The 26327-nt window shown below is 39.1% G+C and overlaps 1 protein-coding gene across 2 annotated transcripts in view; it reads right to left on the bottom strand.

Annotated features, from left to right (window-relative positions):
* The window catches only part of cadm1b (cell adhesion molecule 1b), a 144423-nt gene that overhangs the window by 80269 nt on the left and 37827 nt on the right, over positions 1 to 26327 (bottom strand). The window contains exon 1 of one of the 2 annotated variants that reach the window (XM_062418714.1): positions 19300 to 19391. The exons of the other annotated variant lie outside the window; for it this stretch is intronic. The gene's annotated coding sequence lies outside the window, so the exon portion shown is untranslated. Of the gene's footprint in view, positions 1 to 19299; positions 19392 to 26327 lie in introns of those variants that run through there. 2 annotated transcript variants of the gene reach the window in all.

Genomic DNA, 26327 nt, shown 5'->3' on the forward strand with positions numbered 1-26327 from the left:
CATGCATATTTAATGCACAAATACTTGTTCATAGGACCAGATACTTTAGAGGAAATGTTACTCCTGCAGAAAGCTTTTGTGGCAAGCTGATTCCTACAACTCCATATGCAGCCCTATGCAAATCTATTTATTGCAAATGTGCAAAATGCAGCCATAAACCCACCATAACCCCAACCCAGGCTCTCAGTTCTGAGGTTGCTGGTGTGCTCCCTGTTGAGGCCACCTTATTAAGCTGAATGACAAACACTTCCGCACTTGAAGTGGAGAGATGCTGCTGTGAAGGAGGCCTGTGCTTTCCCCACATTTCAGTTGCTGGTTAGTTTTCCAGTATACTTAATTATTCTCTTGTGCCATTCTGAACACCACCAGCTTTGCACAACACTTGAGGCTCTTCTGTTTGGCTACTTTCATTCAAATGCATGCCTACATACACACATTCATATACAATATATTTTGTATATTTCAAATAAAGTATGTCAAAAACAAGAAAGAGAGAGAGAGAGAGAGAGAGAGAGAGAGAGAGAGAGAGAGAGAGAGAGAGAGAGAGAGAGAGAGAGAGAGAGAGAGAGAGAGAGACTTGGTGACACCACAAAATCAATACCGAATGACATGTCAACTGAACAGTGGACTCAACCCTGATATTTAAATATGTTTTCCCTGAAAATAAACTACAAATTCACATGACAGACCAGGTCCAGACCTACAGGGCAAGCAAAGCTTGAGGCACTGCTGCCACAGAAATGCAGTTTAATACTTGTGTTTGCTCCAGCACCAAGATATTTCCCCCACTGGCTTTTCTAATTCAATGTATGACCTCTCGCCAGAGTTTTAAAAGTCTTCAGGCAAAGATCCAGCAGCTTTAAGTCTGGCCAATGACAGATGAGCCGCAGAGGCAGGAGCAAGACAGCTTGCCCTGGGCAAACCACAGAGCTTTGGTCAGCCTGCAGGGGTGAACTTCTGTTGCAGTGAGAAAAAGGAACAAGGTCCTGTAACATTATTTTCATTTTACAAGATGGCACAGTCCTTTCAAACAAACCACATGTACACAGCATGCATTATGTGGAACTAAACAGTGGGAGATCATTATGATACAGGCAGTGTATCTTGTCTGGTTCTTTGCCAAAACAGAGCCTCTTGTAGACCCTAACTGGCAAAAGTTTTCCACAGGAAGCACTGGACTCAATTTCATATGCCAGAAGTATATGCACGGGCAGCGTGGTGACTCAGTGGTTCGCACTGTTGCCTCACAGTTAGAAGGTTCAGGGTTCCAACCCTCTCTGTGTGGAATTTGCATGTTCTCCTATTGTTTCCGCCAGATGCTCCTGTTTCCTCCCACCATCAAAGACATGTATATTAGGGTTATTACTGCTGTCAGTTTCTTGACCAAGGCATTGGCAAAAAGAACTGGAGTTGGCCCCCAGGCAGTGCTGTGTGTGTATTGTATGGGTCAAATGTAGAGGATCAATTTCAGTTCATTTTATGTGAGTACTGAGAAATGACAATGAAGAGTCTTAATTTAATCTTCAGAACATTTGTGTGCATGTAGCTTAAGTACTGTAATGTATTCTGTTCTTGGGAAGAAGCAAGTTTAAATTTAACTGGATGATCAGCGCAGATCACAGCCCATGGATTCTGTGATTAATGACACCAAAGGAAGACAATATGAGAGACAAGAAAACAAGCCATGTTACCCTCTGGTGTTACTAATTGCTGCCACAGAGTTTTTTTTTTCCCCACGAGGAATTTTTTAGAGTCATTGGAATGAGGCAAAGCTCATTTAGTAATTGGATATGCAAGCAAGAAAGTGAATAATAGATCTTAAGGAGTAAAAGGGCTGTTTTGCATATGAGGGGAAGCTACTATTTTGCATATTGTAAGTAGTACACTTGAGTATGCTGGTCATTTTCTTTCACTGATGAATAAGCTTTTATGTTTGCATGATGTATGACATGCATGAGGACACCTGTTTTATGATTAAAATACACAATTTAAACCACAAACACTTTGCTTTAATTCCTTTTAACAGATTGCCTTATGTTTCTTATTAACAATTCATGCCCCATCTCTTTTGGTCTCTAAATATGTCACTCCATGTCGTACCCATTTATTGTGAGGCAGAGAGACACTGATGAGGATGTACAGTATGTACTTGTGCTGACCATTAAAAGCTAATTAGATTAAACTATTGTGGCTTCACTTCTATTGTTCATGCTCATAAATAAACTCTTAAACATTTTATTTATTATTGACCATGCAGAAAATGGTAATTATTATTTATTAATGTCCCGATCACCAGCAGAGTTGGCATTTTCTTGCCCTATAACTGTTTTCCTTTGACACATGCATACAGCAGATCTTTGCAAAGCATCTTCTATGCCATTGTAGTCCAGTGCTGGAGGGAGCCTGCCCTCCAGTTACGCCATTATCAGACGGTTGATAAAATGTTAACAAAGAAGACATTAGAAAGCAAACGGGAGACAGCTGGTGCAATCTTAGCAGAGCAGAGCAGCAGTGGAGATGTCAGTCATTCTGAGTCGCTGCCAAAAGGCACAATATGGTCACTTAAATTGCACTGCATGGACAATTTGCTTCTCTGTACAAGAAAAAAAAGGCTCTTAAAGACTTAGTAGAGCATGCAAAGAGTTCTATTTGTAGTCCCATATATGCATCTGCTTTGGAAACAACATCTTTGCCATAGTTTTAAATCATTAGGCTCACTGAAATCCTAAAAAATACACACTATTCTTTAAAAAAATAAAACACTTTTGTGGACATTTTTCATGTTGGAGAACGCTTCATTTGCTTTGTTGCAACAACAGCTCAGAGCTCTGAGAAATGTGTTCTTGTTGAACCACCTTGTATATCACCTGTGATCCAAGTGTGTGGTCCCATAGGTCCCACTCTAACATCTAACGTAAAAAGAATCTGTATGTCTGTATCTAACCGGTATTAAACACAACCAGAGTTTAAGCTGAATATGGAGTGTGATCATTAATATTATCTTATTATTTGCAGGGTTAGGGCATAAGGGTTAGGGATCAGTTGAAAAGGGATCATTCTCGTGTGATACATTGGAAAAACTGACATAAAACATCAACATAGGCTCTGAAGAAACTCATCCAGCTTGCATTAAATGCATAATCTGATACAGAGCACTGATCTTATATGGCTGTAGCCTTTAGTCTTTAGTCCACCACCATGTTGTTTGGTCACAAGGGGCTGAAGACAACATAGCTCAAAGTCATTGTTTTTTAACAGTAATGGAGCATGTGGACAAAAATGACTTCTATCATATACTGTAATGTTGCTGTTCAACTCAACAACCAAATGATCTTTGAAGGTCATAGAGTTCACTAACAAAAAAGATGAATCAACTGTTCTCTTTGGGTCCTGTTGGTGTTGGTTATTTCTTTCAGTTTATCTCTGAAGAAGCAGGACCGATTTCTGGCATGGCCTGGCCTGCAGCAGTCAGCAGCTAGTGCCGGCAGTGCAGACTGCACATTTGTCATAATTGTCTGCAGGCAAGCACACAAAAATAGTAGTTACAGTTGTTGTGCTTGGTTTTTGCTTTTACAAGCAAACATACTGCGGGTGAACAACTAGCTCTACTGTTGGCTGACATTGAGGTGGTCGACTTCAGGAAGTTTAGAATTGTATCCCTGAAAACAGCCATGAATGCTGGGATAGGGATCTGAATGGTGCACAGAAAAAAATATGAGTAAAGTTCATAACAGACAGGGTCACTTAAACACTTTTTTTTTTTGCTGAAATACATTAGAATCTGCAATTATTAGTCAGTGTTGTATCAAAATGCATACATACCTGGAGCTTATATGAATTAGAATTGCGTGTGGAAGGAGAGATCTATAATATCTTTTGTTGCATCATACGTGACTGTCATTCATCAAATCAGGTGACCTCTGGCCAGTGCCCTTAGCCACATCCACAGAGTCTAGCTATGATGGATGCCTTATTAGAGTCCTTTATTAGTGTACTTTAGCCGGGAGATAAACTTTGTAATTAATGTCTCAGTTTGAGTATATCTCATTTATTTCAATCGGATAAAGGTGACTCTTCCAGCCGACCGGAGAACAATGGCCATCGGAAGAGACAGCAGCTTGGCAGCCGAGCGGAGCCTAGGAATGCTGAATAACAATCTCTTCATCCATCATGGTATGTAGGGAGTCGGCAGGCTGTGTTCGTCCTGAGGAGAAGCTCCAAGGAGCGGGTCAAACCATGAGGGATGGCAAGACTGAAAACGGCCACTTTCCCTCCACTCTGCTTCACAGACACTGTATGCTTCAAAAGAGAGCAAAAATAGTCGGGTTGTACTTCTTTACCTTCCTCAGAAATGTGGACTTCAATTAGAATTCAAATCATTTCAGCAGCCAGGGGTGCCAATATGTAGTACTGGCATGCAGCTGTAATCTACAGTTCAATATTACCCACGCATCATTAAAATCAGAGCTGATGAATGACATAATGATGAGAGCAGCCCGAGCTCTGCTCAGCTACGGTCTGTGATGATGGCAGTAGTAATTTTCCTGTTAGGCTGGCCCCTCCTGTTTACTTAACCTTTCCGCAGTCCTCATTAACTCACCAACACCAGCAACTATGTTGGGTTGCCAAGGGCAAACACAATGGGCAGATGGAGCCGAGCTGAGACCATCACTTAGCTGGGCTGAGGTCACTCTGCTATCCTGCTGGTCCAAACTCTTCACTCTGAATCTTAACATGTCATTACATTATTCCCGCTGTTAGCTATGCAACCAGCAATAACCAGTATTTCACAAGCTTTCATTCTCATTTAAGGATAAGACGAGGCGTAAATCAGCAGGGTGTTGAGGAAAAGAAATCTCACACTTTCTTTCTTCTGCTCTAAAGATACTCTGGGCTTTTTTTTGTAGAAATATCCTTCAGTTTAGCTCCGCGAGAGAGGACAAAATGCAAACCCAGCACTGGGGGTAATGGGATATGCAGTCATTCATTTTGCTGCTGGTTCATGCTCTCTGGCCAAATGACATCTTGGAACACAGCCACGCTGGTACAGTAGCACCTCGTGAAATAACAGCTATTATTAATCCAGAGAAGGACAGCAGTCTGATTACACACAGCCATAAAAGAAGCAGAGTCACAAAACACAAAACACGGAGAGTTAGCCATGCCCATCTATAAAGAAAAGCTTAACACAGCACTGAAAATGTGTGCAATTAATTTTCCAGGAAATCCAAGGCAGCGATAAAAACACGTCTTAAAGCTGCAATCTGTTACTTTCCTCACATTCAAAGATCACAGAACAAATGAGTGTTGGGTTTTATAAAATTGTTACTTGTGGTGGGCAGGGAATTTTGCATTCACTGAGTGGAAGAAGGAATACATTAGATGACATTATCACCTTCAGCTGGGACCTGACAACCCTGATCAAAATTTCTCAATAGCAGAGAATGGAGAGTGTTTCCAAACACATTCAATACTTTGTGCGTTCACCACTCTCCAACACAGATGTACAATTTACTGTTTAATAATCATATTCTAGTCAAAAAGTGATAAGCTGTGGTTTAACCAGAGCAATACTTCATATACTTAATTTCATATAAGTGCACATGAAATATAACTTAGAACTATGAATAAGATATAGCTATTATGACTACTGGCTAATTAGTTGTTATTTCTCAAGCCAAGTACTGTACTCCCATGTTCTGGCTTTTCAGTGGTGAGGTTTTTTGCTGTTTTCTTTTTTCTAACTGCTAATCGGAATATTTTGGGCTTTGGGATTGTTAGTTGGACTAAAAACGTTATTTGTAGACATCAACTTGCACTGCGGAATTTTTATTTATTTTTTAAACTTTTTTTACATTTTAGATGAAAAAACAAACCAATACATGGAGAACGGGTCAAGCTTTACAATTTATGAGTACAACAATTAATGAGGACCTCAAGATAAAAAAATTTAAATGATGTCCAGGAGAAATAACTTTTTTTAGTCAAGCCCAAAAGACTAAAAATACATTCTGAAGCTGCTGCACAGTTTTAATTGCCTTCTTCTACTGTACACTGCTTTCCCAGTTGACCAGTTAAAGCAGATGGCCAGTAATGTCAGCGCTAGCAGGAACTTCCTCTCTAAGCCCAACTTAGTCTCTGTCAGGTCCCACCGGTTATTTGAAATGCTCACGAAAGGTCATGTCTGCCATGTTAGAGTAAACAAGAGGCCCGTTATACCAACGTGTTTTGTCTCTGTAACACTCTCAGTGGGACGCCCACACTCTGTTTTGTTTAAGTGGGCCTGTCTCCAATCAGTTAAATCAACAGCAGCCATTTGGAACAGGAGCCGGAGTGACAGGTGAACTGTGGCACTGGCTGCTTTCTTTCCCTGTGTTATCTGCTCCCCACTTTGTGAATGGCAGGACTTGAGCCACTCTCCTGTCGATAGTGAAACAACCCAGTGGGACACACAGGAAATCCATTAACCCAATACTGCTGTTTGACATGCTCCAAGTGAACTGCACTTATCCTGACACAATGCCATCCGAGGCTGTCCTGTGACTGCCTGGAGGATCAGCCTGAAGTGACAACCAAATTGGGAAAACTATTAAAACCATACAAGCAAACTGTTAAAAGCTGAGTGTCACCCAAATAACAAAAAAAAAACCCCAAAACATAAAAAATCACATTTTCTCATTAATTCTTGGTTTTATATACCAAGGTTTTGACAAGGATTTCCATTAGTGATTATTTTGTATCGTTACCAATTCCCTGTTAGCTGTAATAATGGATCTTTCAAAATTACTAGGCCATTAATAGTAATTAAGAAGATTTGCAGTAAGCATTTATTTCAAATTAAATTATTTAAATAATCAACAGCACGGTGATAAAAGCATTTCGTGGGGCGTTGTGACTGTCAAATGTAGTATAATAAACTAGCTGGAGCTGAAGGGAGGAGGTAGCTCACATTCAAGATAGCATGCCAACAAAGGGCCAACCAAGAACCACTATAGACCAACCATCCTGCCTATGTTGAGCCATAAAGCTGATCAACTTACATCTTATAATCAAATCGGTGCCCAAAATATTTCTTGCCAGCTCAGGTTAATCGTTTCGTCCATAAAATTACCATAATAATTTTCCTAAGCCGAAGGAATGATTTGTTTTGTCCAAATAATAGACCAAAGCAAAAATATTCAGTGTTCTTTGAGAAAAGACAAACAAAAAAAGCTCACATTTGAGAAGCTGGAGCCAGAGAGTGCTTAGCTTGCTTGCTGGGGAAATTATTTCAGTTATTTCAATTATTAATAGATAATCAAAAAATTTGCAGATTATTTTTTTGTAAATCAAAAAAATTGATCAATCAACAAGTCATTGAAGCTTTAGTTTTGATTCATCTGCAGTGCTGCTTTACATACACTGTTGCCCATAAAGTTGGAATAATTTTGTTTTCAGACACATTCCTCTTTTTATTTTCTATTTATACACATCACTAATCACCTTTGACCAGGTGCAATGAGATTGATCAATACAATTTTGAGAATATATACACTTTATCTATCAAGAATAAATCACATTGTCACATCATTTCATGAGAAGAAGTAAAACATATTTTATTCCAACTTTATGGGCTCTATACTGTATACCACAATTCAACTGAGGTAAATGCAATGTACTTTGTGGTGTTCATAAATTAACAATACATTTGAAAAATTCAGACATTGATATCTGAAGACTTAAGCACATACGACCAAAATATCTTCATGGATATGTACTTGATCTGATTTTTTTGTAATGTACATGAATCAACCCTTTAATATTTGCAAGTCATCTGGTACTTTGTCTCTTTGCAGCCTAAACTAAAGCTCTGTTTAGGTGCCATGATAGCAAAGACATGCCAACACTTTCACACCAGAAAGTAAACAACAGTCCCCACTAAATAGGCTTCCAGTTTGTCGAGGGAGAGACTAGTGACTTTCATGCCATCTGGTGACCTCTTCAAAGCAACTAAGAGGCATTTCTCCAGTGGCAGGCATACAAGATAGCACCTCTGTATTATTGGTTATATCTCTGTGGGTGTCCTTCAGCCCAATTTAGGTCACTCTCTCCACTGTGTTATACAAATAAAATTACACACAGATTGCAATTCAATCGCTATTTCTCCGCTTGGCAAATTGCTATGAGACCAGGAGAAATTGAAAAAGCTGGCAAGGTCTCAGGTACCTGACAGTGACTGTGACTATGATGAAGTATCCTCCTGTTACCACTGTTGACTTTGCCAAATATCAGAGATCTCCACAGTCTCCACCCCATGCTCCGCACCCGCCAGCTTTATAAACAGAAAGGATCTGGAGCCAATACCTCTATACGTAACACCAACAGACCAGCCTGTAGGATCTTGCCTCTCCAAATGTCTTGCTGAGAGGTTACTTCATCTTCATGTTCAGTTTTGCTCCTGACTTGATTTTGAGATTTTCGATAGCAAATCTCTTCCAGGCCTCAGTGGCTTGGAGCGCACTCTTTCAAATTGGAACGCTAACCTGTTCACAGAAAAGTTGTGAAACCCAACAATCACTGGCAACTGCTGGTGTTAAAAAACACAGGAAGTGTTAAAAAACACTAAAATGAATCACAATAAAATAAAGATATATATAATTGAAAATTATTCATGCAATATGTTTAAAGTTAAATGAAAATTCAGTTTGATACAAAATAATATATCCTTACACTCCAGAGTTTGTGTTGACATGTTTACTTTGGTATAAATTGCAATTACCAAAGAGAAGTTTTTTTTTTTTTTTTTTTTTTTTTGACAGTTCTGAAAGCTACAGAACAATGATGTGCACCGGTCAGCGGCGCACAACAGAAGCTGACAGCTCATCTCCTAGCAATGGTGGCTCTCGTATGTCAATTGCCACGGGAGATGCCCATCCAGAAGCTTGAAGCTTCAGACTCTGTTTCCACAAACATGTCAAAAAACAGTTTTATTCGGTCTTGGAAAATGGAAAAATATTCGCAATCGCAGCAACGTCATCATAGTTAATATTTCCTTACCCAAAACATCAAGAACATTCTAATTTCAGTTCCATATTAATTGGGTTTGAATCTGATTTTTATTCAAAGCTGAAAATTCTTCACTCAGCTTACAATATTTGGTTCATATATCTTAGACTGAATGCAGCGCACAAACATGCAACCTGCATGTCAAACATACACTAGCCTGCTCAAACACAATTTTTAACAGCTAAACTCAGAGGGAGAGACAGGCTATGACAGAAGTAAAGTGGTTATCTGAGATAAGAAATGTCTATCCTTCAACCAAAAATCATATTTCTCACTCCATATTTTATCTGTGGGCAACACCTGTTGCAATAACAACAAGTTAAACAGATATAGACACATAAGGGATATTCACGCCAATATCCCAGGGGAGTCAGGGCAGGAAAATGAAGCCACACTGTATATGGTATCACATTTAAAATCACACTTTGATGTGTAAATTTGTGTAAAGTCACATGTTGACAGTAAACAGTCTTCCTCTCTCTGTAAACACCTGTGCGGAACTACTGCTTCCTTAAAAACCAGAACTACCACAGGTGGCAATTTAATCTAATCCCACCATCACTGATTTTCAAACCTGAATGTAAACACCCTGCATTCATCCCACAAAGCAAGAGCAGAGAAAATCTGCAGGTCACTTGAATCAATGGTAATGTCCCCTTCAGTGTCCATCGATCATTTCAAACCACTCCCTTCGCTTGGGGACATTTTGTGTTTTGACAAGCCTCACTAGACCGAGCATCCTGTGTTTAATGCGCGAAAGCCTATGTTTATGTGGCTGCTGGCAGACTAGGCCCTGAACTACATGTGGCATGGAAACCCGATCCATTTATCTTTTGGATTGTGAAGATGCATCTGACCTTGTTGCCCTGAGGAAATGTTGATAAAGCTTTTTACTCGAGAATCATGGTTGATAGCATTCACTTTGCTCTGGAGCTTCTATGTTACAGATCAGCTCACATGTGGGTTGCTATGGTAGAATGTGTTGTGGCTTGAAATTGGATATTTTTCAGTGGTGTTTTTCATGGCAATACGATTTTGAGAGAGTCATTAAATTAACTGTGTAACTCTTTAAAGATTAAAGACACACTAAAAAACATTGTCTGCAGCTACTGAATTGTGCAAATGTACACATTTTCATGATACAATACACTGTGATTACATTATACTGCACAACACGTCAGCTCTCTTATGATCCTTATGATGTATATGTTGCAACACTGCTGCTTGTCAGGCAGTGGCCACATCTTCCATAAATGACAAAAGAAAGGAAATATGATAAAAGAGGTCAGAGATCACAGTGTCAAGACTGAGGCTCCATCTCTACCTCTATTTGCATCCTCGCTCCTAGTTCCCGAACGTCTACCCGAGGTCTCTCATAGCGGGACCTATGGTGGTTAAGTACTCTCAAAACCTACGCACATGAAAACCAGACACGTGACAGGAACGCACAGAACAGTATCGGTGAGTGGGAAACCATCCTTGCAAGGGAATATGTTTTGCCCCGCAAGCACAAAGGTGGTTCTGCAAGCACAGGGCTGTGACAAGCACAAGCTCCACCCTCCCTACGCGCTTGCAACTGCTCAACACTTGCTTGCTTATTAAGTTGACTTTTGAGACTTTGAAGGCGGGGATGGAATAGAAAGTGGCTGATTTCTTTTGTTGTTTAATGGTAGCTGGCAAACAGCTTTCAGGTGCATTACCACCACCTTCTGGATTGGAGTGTGGATTTGAATGGTTACTATACTATTACATCAAATTCTCCAATTTAGTCCTGTGTTTTCTAAAAATCTGAAAATAGCCCCATACCCTGCATCACCTGAACGTATCTAACTAGTGTCATGTGATCCTTTGCAGTGTAATTTTAAGTGTCTGTCTTTCTTGTTGATATCTAGGACAGTATAAAATTGTATGCTCCGTCTCCTGTAGTCCAACATTTTCACATCTTCCCGTAGCTTATTCATTATGTTTAATGTACTGTTCAGACTGGTGTGACCAACCTCCTTTTTATTACTATTGCTTCCTCTCATTTTTCCCACTTTTCCTTGAATGCTGTAGTATCATCAGCCCTTATTTCCTCTATCCCACTGTTCCTGCCATTCATTTTTCATTTCTGATTTGATTATATGTTTAACTTCAGCCTTGCTATATTTTATGACCATAATTATTTCTCTTTCTGCTGTTGCTCCGTTTGCATATTTATCTGCCAGCTCCAACTACACCAATATGTGCAGGAATCCACATGAATTTAATTTCTAATCCTGCTCTCTTAATTCTGAATATTGTATTAACTATGTCAAGAACCGTGTCTTGCCTTGTATCTGACTGCATGTATTTAATACTTATTAGTGAACTACTGGAATCAGAACCTATAAAAACTTTGATTTCCTTTGGTTTGACTTCCTCTATCAAGCTTAGACCTAAAATGGTTGTTCTCCCTGTCTCTGACTGTGACAGTGATCAAACCAAATAGCCAATCAAAGGTCATGGTTAGTATTAAAAGTGACCAATCAAAGTAGAAATGTCAGCCATATCCCTACCTCTAAACTTTCAAAAGTCAACTTTACGAGCAAACAAGCGTTGAGCAGTTGCAAGCTCGTAGGTAAGGCGCTCGTCACAGCCCCGTGCTTGTTGGACTGCATTTGTGCATGCAAAGCAGAAATGCTCCCTTGCGATGATGCCTTTCTGCTCGCAGATACTATACTGCATGTGCCCGCAGAGCAGAAATGCTTCCTCTTGAGGATGATTTTCCAATTGCCGATACTGTTTTCTCCGTTGCATACATCATTCACCTGTTTCAGCTGTTACCCATTGTCTCATTACTCCCTGCTTATTAGAGCAACTGCTTTTCAGTCAGTTACTGCTAGATTCAATCAGTACATGCATTTCCATCCATCAAATCTAAGAAGTTGTGGAAACTGGACAAAAAAAAAAGGTTGAAATATCACAAAAAGGTTTTAATGCCTGGTTTAGGCAGGAGAGTTGGTGTATATCAATAAAAATGTAAAATGTGAAAATAAATCATGGTGTACATGAAGCATTTGACTTTTTAAATTATGTTTTATTGTATTGTGGCCCTGCATGAGCTGTGTCCTTAATGATGTTTCAATTTAACTGAAATAAACATCACTCAAGCTTCTACTGAAGACAGCAAATGGCAGCATTAAAAAAAAGTGAGTAGACTGTAATGTTTCTCAAACAACATGAATGCCATGTTTCCATCATTTCATCAATTTTTCCACTTTAAAAAAAAACAATCTCCTTAGTTTTTAATTATGTCATGTTGTTGTGCTCTCTTCTTCTGCAATGGTTTATTGTGACTGGAGAATAAACACCAACAACTGTTATCTCCATTATCCTGGCATAGTTAAGCATTATTCATTATGCTTATTTACAACAACTATGCCCAGATGGATCCTGACCATGTAACAGCAGTGGACAGGCTCAAAATTTCTTTGAGGTGTTTTTTTAGGATGCATCATTATGCTGTTAATAATATTATTTTCTTAATCCTTTACTGCGACCCACCCTGTAACGTCAGTTTTTGCTAAAACGCTAACCATTGATAACATTGTTAATATTTTATAAAGACGATGAGATGTCACTGCTCATGAAGGGTTATAAGTCTGATGAATTAATAATATGAACACTATAAGTAGCCCCACAGCCATGTAATCACTGCACATAATGATAGCTGTTCGTATGCTGTTGGAGAACCTCGTGGATGCAACACAGCTGAGGAAACTGCCTTTCATCTTTCCTGTTTGTTTCATTGACAGGTCTGAAGACTGATAGAATACTGATATGAAAGCGGCTGGTTCAGGGTGTGTCTTTATCCATTCATGGCTAATTGCAGGATTGGAGATGGAGCTTTTGCACATGTGCCTAGTTCCACAATGAGTGAGATTTATGAAACAGGACAATGCGTATGCACAGCTTTACAATTCTGACAGGACAAAAAATGCTTATATCTGTCTTTGTGTGTGCACACAGTTGTAATTATTAATCTATACAGTGTTATTCATCTGGCCTCTGGACTTCTAGGACAAAGCATTACTTGTCTAGCTAAGTGCCCATACAAATCCACTCTGACTCATCACTCCTTCACTACACTTTTACGTCAGTGTTAACCCAAATATGAAAAACTACATCCTAGTCCCTAAGTTTGGCCACCAGCTGTCCCCAGCAACGACAAATGCAGTATCCGGTATGCTTAATTGAGTTACTGTCAAGCCAGATGGATACTCATCTTCTTCTTCTCTTATCACCCTGAGTCCCACAAGCCTCTCTCTTGTCCATTCTACATCAATTCCAACAATGTGACATCAACTTCCCTGCCTCCCTGCTGTAACAAGATCATGTCCCGTGTGGAACAAAAGTAAATTTGTCAAATCATCTGAAAAGTGCTGACATGTTCATGATCACATCCTGCTGTTTCAGTTTGGGTTCAGTCGTCCCTTTAATAACAATCCCGACAAGTGCCACTAAAAAAACAGCTGAATATCTATTTCAGAGGTTTAATAGAGGTATTGTCTGTTATATGTTGATCTTATTTTATCAGTTTCTAAATGTAAGAGCTTTAAATATAGTCTTGAAAAGCAAGGTCATTAGAAGTGATTAAGATCTCAAGCAATCATCCCGGTGTTCTCTTGCTGTTTGGACTGTAGATGAGCTAGGTGGTTGAGCAGGGAGCAGGGATCCAACATTAGCACCACGCAGAGCAGCAGCACTCTGATTTACAGTTCCCAGGGCTGGTGATTGAGGAGAGCATTACGTCACAGCTGATAGATCAGAGGGTCTTACAGCAGAGTGGAGCTTCATCAACTGTTGCTGACAGTAACGTTAGTGCTGACAACCAAGGAAAATGGATTTATTAAAAAAAACACAGATACTCTATGCACTGACACAAAATAGCAAGAGAGCTTACACACAAACATACACATGCACTCTAAGACATACTGAGTGTATTTGTGCTGTACAGGCACATAATTCTTGATTGCGAACACCCACATTCAATAAAATACATGAAGACATTATTAGAGTAAAACTTAGTGGATATCTGTGCAACACAGTTCCTTCAATATATGCTAACAGGCAAAGTAAAATGGTGCTGCTAGACAGATGAGCAGGAGCACTTTAAGCTGTCAGTCTACAGTATTTTTATGTTGGTTAATGTATTGGATTTTGTTTCTTCATTGGTGGCACAGTAACTGTCGTCTCACACAAATGTTTTTTGTTTCCAAATCCATAGAGGTTGGTGTGTGAGTTTACATTGGTTTCCTCATGCAGTATGTGTGATTTCCTCTAAATTACACAAACTCTTCTTGATATGGGCATGATATACTGTACACACTGTATCATTTTAGTGCTGTTCTGTTATTGGATATATAGTATGTTTTTATTGTGACCTCTTTTGGGTAAAATACAGCAAATGCTGTCATTTATGTTTTATATTGTACATGCACCATTACATGAAATAATTACCAAATGTATATTATTTTCTGCCTATATTTTTGTCTAGTAATGCACTTGTGACCTGCCTAAGGTGTACACTGCCTCTCACTCTCAATGCATGCTGGGATATGCTCCAGCCCCCTGTGAACCTGCAGAGGATAAGCTGTATAGAAAATGGATGAACAGATGGATGGATGTTTCATCCTGATGCATTAACTCATTACTCAGATACCAGGAAAGGCTTTGATGCATTCTTCTAAAACAACTCTTCAAATACTTGCACAGACCAGAAAGAAAATTGCAAAAAGTATTCAAGTTCATGATTTATTTAAAATATACCTGTACATCTGAAAACCTTGATTTTCCAACGACCCGCAGCTGCAGTTATATAATAACTCGCTGCACTGAATTAATGCATGATTTGGACACAGTTATTAACATGGAATGACAAATTTCTCAAACCTCTAATGCACTTACAGTATAGTACTGAAAAGTCATTTCCATTAATCTGTTGATCATGAACATCTATACATATTGGTTTTGAAGCTGAGCATTAAATGAACTATAAAGGTTTTTAATTCTTAATTCTAATTTGTATTACTTACAATATATTATGGTGTTAAACCATTACCAGAACAAGCACATGTTCGTATAATTTACAATGTGAAGTGCATTTATCCAGGAACCTCAGCAACCAATCCAACTTTGATCTACCCAGCAACAACAGCAGAGATGCAAAGTGCTATAGGCCCTGCATACCAACTACTCATCAACACAAATGCTAATGTGACCTTTAATATTAGAAACAAAATTATGAATGATATTCAAATTCAATAGCTGGCAGACACAAAAAATATTCTCTCATTTGATGGGGACCTACAGCTCTCACTCCGTGAGTGGGGCAGGTTAATCCCAGTTAGTCTGTTTGAGAAATACCAACGAGTCACCGACTTAACAAAGGCAGACAAATGTAGATGAGTTATAATACCAGTGTTTGCTCAGACATGCCACTTCATTAGTAGACACCGTGCAGAGTACACTGCTTTGGTGTTACTTCCACTGAGAGATGAGAAATGCTGTGTATCCTCTAAGCTCCAGCATTTACTGGTACTGCTGCTTTAACCGCGTAGCAGTTGGCACATTTAAGTTTTGTTTGTAAAGAAAATGGTAAACAGTAACAAAAAGATGGGGTTCATCAGACGCAGAACACACAATCAAATTTTGCAATCTGTATCCAATATAATTGTGAAACCGTCATAAGGTGTTTATATATTGGATGTATTTGTACCATTTTGAGCCATTATTTTACTGTTGAAAGAGTGATGATGCTGATGATCTAGCGAGGCACATCAGTCGAATTTTACACCTGAGATTATGTTTTATGTCTTGTTTATTGCTCTGTTGGCAGAACAATCTAAAGAACCTGCAAACTACATGGTGCAATGTCGTGATTCATAGGACAGGTGATCGGATTTTGGTGCAGATTTAGGGCATAAAAATATTTATATATTTAAGAGTTTTGATATTTCCTCACGTACTGCTACATTTAAAACTGTTTTATCAGACTACAGCAAGCAAGACACTTAAATACAAAGTAATTGTCTTTTCAAGCTTCTATAAATAGAGTATTATTATAATTTTGGTCAAATTTAAACTAAGATCATATTTATAATTTATGTAAAATATGATTAAATATTGTATTTGTATTGAGCTCTTGCAGGGGTGAGTGAAGCTTGAGGCCACTTATAGACAGCCTCACAACTCCATATACTGCTGGCCGGTTTAAACTCTAACAATGCATCAAGTTTTATGAGCTCATCCGCATGTAAAATCTTACACTGCAAAGTTAGTGGCTACTGGCAGGACGACGCAGCCTTTAGAAATATGTGGTGTTATCAAAAGAGCACAGTCCCTCTGAAATGCAGAGCAGTTAAACACAAAATGTAAATGTTAAATAAAAACTGCACATACGGATTCTTAGTAAATGCCTGTAACTTTATAATTCTGCTGGTGTTATTGACCCAAAAACAGGAGGATATAACATGTGGAAAAAACTATTAACTAATTAAAAACAATTTGGTTCTTGAAGTTGTAACATACAGTAATTTGCATTTTGTCATTTGAAATTATTTTCTTCACACAATACAAAAAAGTTCATCTCTTTTTGACGATCCGTTATTAATTACTTACCAGCAGGAAGCACACATCCACATACTGTGTACACACACACACACACACACACACACACACACGCACACACGCACGCACACACGCACGCGCACACACACACACACACACACACACACACACACACACACACACACACACGTTCAACAAAAGACTTTTATGCTGCTAAATGTTAAAAATGTAACTGAGATATTTCTTGGGGTGAAGGAACTGGTCACATTTCTAATTAGCTTTCACAGCTGCAGTGCAAAAGCAATAAAGGAGTCCCTTCAATTTTCTTTAATCAGATGGTTAGAGCACAAAGACTGTCTGATAAGGATTATTCCTAAGACGTTTTGATGATGACAGGCTGTGTGTAATGTACATTTGCAAGACAGTATGTGCTTATTAACACTAATCTATAGACTTCCTAAGGATATTAGATGGGAGACTCATTCAAACATATGTCACCCTAAATAGATTTGGGGGGAGAGCCACTCTGAACCCAAAGATAACAGGTGTGTAAATAGATCTTTACAGTTTTACAAATCTATAGTTTTACATATAAAGTGTGTTTTTAGCATTTCTAGCCTCACAAGGGTGCTGCCTTTTCTTTTGCCTTGAGCAAACTCTTTTCCATCCCATCCAGACTGGGAGTGATGAGCCCTGCTATCCAGATTGAGGTGAGAGAAGGGTTGGTCTCCTGCCTCCAGCACCATCTGCTCCAAAGGGACACTTTTAGACATGCTGAATAGACAATACTGTACTTGCAACACAGACGGTGATTATCAGAGCCATGACATCATCAATACAGCAGGGGCAAAGGGACGGTTAACTATTTTAGAGAGGATTGGCCATGCACCAAGCTTATACACTATCAGTGTATCCTGAAAGCTGATTTACATGTGGAAGGATTTTTGGGATTTTTCTTCATTAGACTACAGTAAGACATACTGGAGCACTAAAATAGCCAGGATGAGTTACATTCTTCCCCCTAACATAAGCTCATGTTGGAAACAACCAGTGCCTGGAGAGAGAAAAATGGCTTTCGAGATACTTGATCAGAGAAGTAGCCTGACCTTTGAACCAAGGAATGAGAGAAACCCAGCCTCAAAGGGAGAGAGGAGTAGGGTATTGACTGAGGGGAGAGGCAGGGCTGCAGTAAGTGGGATCTGAGGTGGGAGTTTCCGTGTCAGTGGGCTCATCTTACAGCCTCCCTGATGGACTACGGTGACGTCCCCCAGAGTCCAGATGGGATTCAGTGGTCAGCTCAGTGACAGCTGGTGAAGGGTGGTCAGGCCTCATGCATAATGGAGGCTCAGCAGACCACACCACAACCTGACTGCTGCACTGATGTGGAAGTAGTTCTATCTCAGTGTCAAAACTGCAGGGTTACTGGAATATTAACTGCTGTTTTGTGCTGATACCGCCCCATGAGTAATAACATCTTACATGAACATGGTAATGTTTTTGTAAGGGCCGACAGGGCAACACAAATGTGAATAAAGTTTTAACTTCCAATTGATAACTTACCACCAAGTGCTGATTCAGTTTTAGCAGAATCTCTAAAATCATTTTATTTGCAGGTCAAACTTAAGGTGAGCCCATACAAATTGTGTATAATTATTACTCATGGCACAAAATAAATGTGTATGTGCAAAAGTAAAAAGGCCTACAGTAGGTCAAAGTTAAACCTGGAAGTATGTGACGATTCTCAAGGGGCCACACTTTTTGGGACTGTACTGTTTGGTAGCTGTGCTAGCTTATTTACTTGTACTATGAGAAGTTAATCAGTTAAGAAGTGCACAACACAGCCATGGATGACAAATGAAAAATATTAAAGGTAAAGGTTGTTAATTAACATGCCACATTTCTTTATTCTGTCATCTCTATTTAGTTTTGACAAAGGAGAGCCTTAACATTGTGATTCCAACTATAGCTTTGCAGTGAGCCTCCCTCCAAAATATATATCCTTCATGAATATTCCTGCAAACAAAACATCTAATCTAGTTAATCGAATTTTGAAAAATATTCTGTATTATAATTGTACTTTAATTTTTACATGCTGTAATTATATAGGATTTGTGTGTTAGGTTTATGGATATATTTTACTTATTCATATGTTTTATGCATTTTGTTTTATTTATTTTATGTTCAATTCTGTGCATTCAATCTGTTACTTGACTGCCAGACACATATTTCCCCCCAAGGAAAAAGAAGATGAAGTTAAATGGTGATAGGTAATAATTCTACAGTCTCCCTTTATTTACTACTTATTTACTCTTCCAAATAAGTTTTTTCTAACCCCAGGGTTTGTATAAAACCTCTGATTGTCTGACCGCTCATGTATCCTGTCCTGCTGGGCTTCTTTTTAGGCGTGTGAATGTATCTGTTCACAGATCTTAGCATTTAACTTGAAGAGTACAATATCCAAAACCACAAACAAATGATCCAGACTGTAAGAAAGTGGAATTTCCCTTTAAGAAACCTAACTGGATAAACTACTTAACTGGGTGTGAGAAGTATAGGTACTCTCAGAGCTTTATATTTCCAGGCCCGAGTCCTCGGTTGTCAATGTGTTGAGAAATCAACGCTACCAGCCATTCTGTTGTGAGTGGACACACTGCAGTACATCACCTCAATAAGTCATCCCAGCCCTCGTAGGCATGCCGCCACGACTAGCGACCCGACCCCCTTCCCCTGACACAGCAGCGAGAAAGTGCTTACCTAGGAGAAAAAGACAGAGAGGACATTAAATCAGTGAGCATAATATTCTAGTGAGCAGCGGACTCCGTTTCACAGATTAGCCAATCTCTCCTCTGCACAGTGTACTGCCATGGAGTTTTAACCCTCTCTAGCTTCAATTGAAATGGGGATAAGGGAGATTATCCCATATATTCTGGTGTTCAGCATTTTCTAATGTGTCTAAACAGGGGCAGTAATGCAGGTCAATACATGTGTGTTTGCCTGGGAACAATTGGAGTTAATTTATGGTGCAGTTGCTGAGTCCAAGACAAATTTCCCTAAGTGGGACAATAAAGTATATTGTATTGTATTGTATTGTATCAAGAATATGGAAAAAAATTAACTACAAGCATATTAATCATGACTAAGATGGCAAAGACTGTTGATCTGCTATCTTATTTTCCTAATTATTCACCAAGCAGGAATAACTATGGTAAGCCCAAGGAGAGGAACGAAAGAAAAAGAGAGCAGTTTGCAGGGCGTCTGTGCTCTAAGCTGAGAGGGATTCAGTCCTGCATTCAGTCCACAGCCCTGTGTGAAGTGTTTTTCACTCATCTCGGTCAAAAGACAAGGATGTCTTCCAGTGCCGGATGTTACATCACACAGCTTGATTTTTCACACTCTCTTATCCATTTCTCGGCTTATTTGTACCCATTTAAGGGACATCACAACCCTCCACCAAGCCAAGCAGGCACACAAACAAGGCTAATGAACAATAGAAGGAAGGATGCTGAACGACTACTGAGAGAAAATAAATGGAGATGCATGTCGTGTGTGGAGAACCTCAGTGAATGGGATCTTGATCAATCAAGTACCTACTGTTGGCACAAGTGGTTATTTTGCCTAAAAGAGACAACAGATGTGAACCACATTTAACTATCTGGAGCCATAAATTATGCAAACGTCTGACATAAGGGTTCCAGAGAGGAAAAAGATTGAATGAATTCATAAAGAAAATATCCATCAATGCTGTATAACAGTAGAAATATATATGTGAGGCATTCTGTGGAAGGAATAAGAATGAACCATTGCTGTTAGCTTTGCATTGCTGTTAGCTTTGGAATATATGTGAGAGGGTTAAGTTAGCTGGGTACCCAGTTGGCTGATCAGGGTTAATCAATAAAAAAAGGCCTCCACCTTTCATTCTATTGGACTGTGGACCCCAGGTGCTCTTGAGATGGTCTTTTCTCTATTTTTTAAATTGGCTGAGCTGTGACAGCCAATAGAGCAGGACAAAGATCCACTCACAGACAGACTAACCCACACAAAGCCTGGGAGACATGAGACCAAAGTACATTGTCTAGACTGCTAGTGATAATCAGTCAAAATGCATTGGTGGGTCAGTAAGTTCATGGTTGTCCACCTTAGTGGGTCTCTCATGGTGGGAGCTGGCCACTGCCCATTCAATAACATAAACATCAGCTTTCAGTCAGTCTTGAAAGGACAATCTCAAATGCAAGCCAACTTTTCACGTTGTATTTACCCATAAATAATAAAATAACTATCACTGATTTCCACTGTAAAACCTCATTGTACATGAACGTTATCTTTTCACTTCTGCGTTTATTCCAGTGCTTTCACTGTTGTCAATACTTCACAAGGCGACCCTGTCACTGTCGTTCAGTGGCCTTGATGGGACAACCAAAGAGCCCCGTGCAGTGTTCGGAGCAAAGATTGTTTCCAGTTTTACAAAGCGCTCTCAGCCATGAATTTGCAACAGCTAAGCAGACCTGCCTACCAAGGTCACAACTTTAACAAAGTTATACAAGTGCAGATATCTGCAGACTCCAACTGAAGCCTAAACAAACAGTACTACTGATCATATATGATAGTTGATAAGGTTGGACAAAATGGTAAAAACTGCTAGACAATATTTATTTGTCTACCATTAGAGATTTTTTGCACACCATTTATACAACTATGACTTTAATAACTCTGGTTGTATTACACTTCTGTAATTTAATTCTTAGGATTTTTGCATAAATGTGGTGAAGTACCTTAATTCACAAGGTTTTTAATTGACTGGATTAGCCAAAATGTTTTTGCAGAAAGGTTGTATGGCCATATAAAGGTAGTGATACAGTGTTCAGACTATACTTCCCATACCACCCATCAAAATGGAATTACTTATATACAATATACAATATATAAGTTAAAATTGCTTTTATTTTCAGTTACTGTTTTCCAAGATGTGTGAATAGCTTCATCTGAGGGCAGAGGTGAGGGACTCAGAATGACTTGAATCAGACTCGAATAACACATTTGAGGACTTAAGACTTATTTGACTGAGATTGATAAAAGACTCAACTTGACCTTGACTTGGTATTCATGATTTGAGACTCAAAAGGACTTGACATTTTTTTTATTAAATATGTGTATTTTTCTAGATATTGAAAAGCTATGTCTTGTCTTTGAAATGTGATTGGGTGATTTCTAGTGCAATGTGTGATCCATGCTTCCTATGTTGATATAAATGGCTCATTCTAAGCTAATGAAAACACAACGATTCTTATTTTCAGGTGACTATACACACTAATTAAAACATACTTATAAATATGATATTTCATTGCTGCCAAGTCCATTCTACTAAATGCCACTAAATTTTACAAACTGCACCTTGAAGTAGGAAAGCAATGACACAGTGTCATAAAATAAGCACCTTAGACAGATGTGTTAATAGGCCCAGGAGAAATGGTGTAACTCTTCTAAAAGGAAGCCAGGGCAGGAGGTTTAATATTGTGATGTAAATGTTTTGAGTTGTACTTCTGTTATCACGTTAGAGACTTTTAGAGCTATAGTGTTATATTGTAATTTCAGTCTCCATAGTTGTTCATTTAGGAGGCTTGTTATTGGTTTCCACAAAATGTCATATATAAGTAAGATTTAAGGTTTAAGCTGCAAGCTGCAAACGTTTTCCTTAGTGTTCAAAAATAAATCTCAACTTTTCATGATGACTGTCTTTTAACTGATTTAAATGTAGAAAATGGGGTAGGTTTTCAGCAATGACTTGACTTGTCTTGCTTGACTTATGAGGACTTGACTTGCTTGATTCTCACCACAGTAACTTGGGACTTGCTTGAGACTTGAAGGTTAAGACCTGAGACTTGCTTGTGACTTGTACATGTGTGACTTCTTCCCACCTCTGTCTGAGGATAATAAAGGCAAAGCAATTCTGTCTGTTCAATTAAAAAGCCAGATTTGTCAGCTAAGACCACCGATTAACAATAAATCATCTCATTATTGTTAATCAATTAACCTCAACCCTAAAACAATTACTTTATGATTCTATGTGACATTTCCAGCTGTGTTGTGTTTATTCTATATTTAAATACACATATAGCATTTACAATTTAATCAATACAATATGTAAGGGTGTGAATGACTGACGGCTCTGGAGTCTGGTTAAACTGACGCTCTGGTGAGAAGCTGCATTCAATTGAAGTTAAAAAATGTCCTCAGGCAGTGTTATGCAAAATATGCTTCTGAACCCTATCGATATTGCCCTCAGTTTTGAACTGATGACTTTGTGCTTGCCCAGGGTTGTCAATCCATAGCACACATTTACAATTTACTCCTGTGTCAAAAACAAAGACATGAAGAGAAAATAACAATAATGAATAATTTCACCGTGAGACAAGGGCATGGAAGCAATACTGAGTGGCATGGGCGAGATTATTATTATAGAAGGTTTCTCTCCATGAGCTGCAGCTCCCTGTGGATCACATCAGTGTCAAATCATCATCTGTGACAGCAAACTGGAGACAACAAAACATACCCCTGGTGAACACATGGGAATGACAATCTGCCCTGTGGTTTTAGTAAGAAAAAAAGAAAAAAGGGGAAAAAAATCTACATCTTCTGACAATGAAGTTGGACCACATCAATTATCAATTACACGTAATGGTGGAGGAGAAATTGAATTAAAAAAGAGTCATGGCTGACCACAGGATACGAAGAGATATTGTTCTTGGCAGCCGCATTCTATTCATTCATCATTGACGTAAAGGTAATAGGACTTCAGAGCTGTACTAATGACCAACGACAGCCTCTCTGTAAAATAGATGAAAGGTGTGCCATTATGGGGTGGACTCATGAGAGGAGAGGCCATGCGGCTAATGACTCATTAGAGACATCTATAGCCAGACAGGCTGGGAGCCAAAAGGCCAGGAGTCCTTTTTAAAGACTCAATACCCCAGCTGACACTAATTGTAGCCGTCAGGATAGCATGGATTTTCATCGCAGATAATAACAGTCTGGTCCCCTGACAGATCTTGGCCTGTTACCCACAACTGGCACTGTCCAGGTCTGCTAGCCCAGCTCAACAGTGTCTCCAAGCCGGAAGAGTCGATGCACAAAAGCCCCCATAAAACAGCAAGTGCTCGGTACAGTAATGATGGTTTTAAATCTGATAAGCTGGTAAATGTGAACCATCCATGAGTGAGATGCAGCGCTGAGGCTGGTCTAAAAAGGAATGCCAGAGAGACTAATTTTCAATATTCTCGTTGCATCATTCAGCTCCTGCAAGCACCTGCAGTGTTGAGCAGACACATCTCTCATTTGGACAGAGGCAAAGCGGGATGTTTTATGGTCTAGTCATACTCCCTGTCACTGTGCTAATGTGATTCAGTTCCAAAACAGTCAGAGGAAATGAGAAAAGCTACTCTTTCCCACCCTTGCAGCACTCAGACATGATACACATGGGGCTTTACACTGCTAGCAGGGGAAAAAAATATTACAAAAACCTTTCATGATGCATTGACATAAGGGGAGGAGAGAGACTTACCACTGACTGCTGCAACAGCAGCGTGAGATTCTTGATGTTTGATTTGAATGTTATAGTAGAAACCATGGAGGAAAGATTGGTGGCAGTTCATTACACTTCAAACTGAAAATGACTGGCAGCAACTCTCCCCTGGGCTAAGTGTGGAACAAGAGTTGGGGTACTGTATTTTACACAAGACAGACTATTGAACATAATCAGAAAAGTACTAGGAAGGAATAGAGTGGGTTTTACAGTACACCAGTAGACTAATTTTGTACTCACCACTCTGAGCCTTCTCCAACAGAACTGTTTTCATTCATTAATTATGTTAATTAAGTCTTTTCCATTTTACTGCTTCCTCTTTTGTTGTTATAGCATCAATGAAGAACAACACTTCCTGTTGAGATATTTCACAATAAAAGTCTTTCCAGGATATTCTATAACTTTACATGACTTTTATTTTGAAACCTCAGCAGAAAGTGTTGATTTGCACTGACTGTAACTTAACACCACTTGAAAAAACTAGATTAGAGGAATTTTTGAAAACCTTAGCAACCAATCTACTGATGCTGAATTGAAACACTGCTTTGTGAATTTATGGTCGACTGTACATAAAGCAAAGCAGCAAACTTGCAGCTTCAGACCTCAGACTGACAATACCATGGCTTGAGTTAAAGCCAAGGCGGAAGTATCCGAACTTAATGTGAAATGTCAATGACAGCCGGTATGCTGGCTCCAAAAAATCCCTTGCTCCAATTAACTACCATTCAAAAAGCTTCAACTTCTCTCTAAAAATACTGAGTCAATCATTTTTTTAATCAGTCATTATGGTCCCTAAATTCAGGCCTCCTTATAAGTGCTCTGGTGGTCACTTTGAAAATGATTGCTCTGTTAATAGGATTTGATGACTGCTGTGTGGGTGTTGATTGACAGCTGTGATTGACAGTTTGCTCACCTGCTTCTCTCCTCGGCTCTGGGAGGCTCTTGCACGAGTCGTACTATTCACTCTAATATTTACTAGCTTTTATGTTACTTGACTATGACACCTGTCCTCTGAGAACAATTTAGCTAAAGTAACTAATGTTGGAGCAAGTGTGCACCGCTCAGTTTTCCCAGTTAGCTGACATTTACTTTGGTGTGAGGTAGGCAACACACCTCAATCCTTATTTAAAACGTCCTGACTACAAATGGAAGAGATGGTACTGACCACAAGCTGCAACTCAACACAAACCAATGTGTGATGTCAAACCATAACCCACCTACATCTATGATTGAGACTTAACTTGGACTTGACTACTCTGAGACTGAGAAAACACCCAGTCTTAAGTTTTGACCTAATAAAATCCCAAAACATTAAAAAATGAATAGTTCAGCATCAGCACAGCTGCACATCTTGAATATTTAATCAATTATGAAGCCGCTGCATGAAAGGACTTAGTCTTAGCGATGTAAGAACTGCTTTGAATGCAAAATGTTCAAATGTTATTAGTCAGGAGGTCTGTTATTCAAGCTCCCAGATTTCCAGGAAATAACCCTCTCCCTTCATTTGACACTGACAGTACATCCGCATATTCAGTGTAGTATCATCAAACATACAGATGGAGGGTCTTGTATCAAATTTATATATTCATATTACGATAATCTGTCCTTCAGTCAAGGGGTGTGCCTGGAAAAAGTATGGGAAAACAATTCTGTCTGATCTTAACTTTTAACCATCAAATGATCTGAATTTGGAGGAGCAAATACTAGCATTTGTCTGGCAGTCATTGAAAACATACTAACATGTTTATGTATGAATACTCTATATAATTAGTGGTAACTAATTAAATCATGTATTCATTCATTCATAGTAAGTGTATCTGCTGTACTGGTGGTAAAAAGGCAACAGGCAATGCCACAATCGTGTAGTCCCCCCAGCCCACCCCCCCCAGCAATACTTCTACAAACCAGAGGAAGCTTTGCATCTATTAAACTGGGTGTGCTTCTTTTTAAAGAGGTTCCAATGGCGAATTAAAACCATGCCACCTTAGTCAACCATCTCAATGAGAGGAAACAAATCCATAATCACTGGCTTTAAAAGGCCACAGGACCAACAAACCTTTTAAAAGACCAAAAGAGGTGTAAGCTGAGAAACAAAGGTCAATCTAATATGGACTTC

The sequence above is a fragment of the Scomber scombrus genome, chromosome 5 (assembly GCF_963691925.1).
Source record: "Scomber scombrus chromosome 5, fScoSco1.1, whole genome shotgun sequence".
Classification (NCBI taxonomy): domain Eukaryota; kingdom Metazoa; phylum Chordata; class Actinopteri; order Scombriformes; family Scombridae; genus Scomber; species Scomber scombrus.